Genomic DNA, 634 nt, shown 5'->3' with positions numbered 1-634 from the left:
CCCTCCTGTAAAGAAGTGGAATTACATCCCACCCCACTTTAAGCAGAATAACCAATACTTTCATACTTCATAAATGTCATTTTGTGTTGTGTCTTGCCGCCCGTACTGGTGCCAAAGGGAGAAGAAAGAGAGGGTAAAGATATTTAGTGTAGCCCTAGGCAACTGTAAAAGTACTTGAGCGGTTTTCCGAAACCATTCCTCTAATATTTTAGTAGACTTGCTCTCCGGTAAGAAGTGGAATAACATCCCACCCTACTTTAAGCACTACATATGTGTGAATCTAGTTCAAACAATGAAAGATCACACTGGACACCAATTTAAATTACCAGTCCTCGGTAGTATAGTGGTGAGTATCCCCGCCTGTCACGCGGGAGACCGGGGTTCGATTCCCCGCCGGGGAGAATGGCGTTTTATTTTCAATATTAAAATTAATGGTTCACATTTTGTGATCTTGGAGATCGTAGAATTTCCAGAACAGAATTCGATGACGAGCAACTCACTTTGGGCCTAATAATGCTTGGAGACGGCTTGAATGAGTAATGAAGAAAAACATATTAGAAACCATCTGCCCAATGCTCAAATTTGTTCTTTACAAAAGGAATAGCAATGGGTAACAGAGAGTAGCAGTCACATT

The 634-nt window shown here is 41.3% G+C and overlaps 1 non-coding gene across 1 annotated transcript; it reads left to right on the top strand.

Moving 5' to 3' along the window:
* The first annotated feature begins 329 nt into the window (after positions 1–329).
* Trnad-guc lies at positions 330–401 on the top strand. The gene has a single exon. It is a non-coding gene; the product is annotated as a tRNA-Asp (tRNA).
* The last annotated feature ends 233 nt before the right edge of the window (positions 402–634 follow it).

Source organism: Limulus polyphemus, unplaced genomic scaffold (assembly GCF_000517525.1).
Source record: "Limulus polyphemus unplaced genomic scaffold, Limulus_polyphemus-2.1.2 Scaffold77688, whole genome shotgun sequence".
In the NCBI taxonomy this organism is placed as follows: Eukaryota; Metazoa; Arthropoda; class Merostomata; order Xiphosura; family Limulidae; genus Limulus; species Limulus polyphemus.
This window is presented reverse-complemented; position numbering and strand designations above follow the sequence as displayed.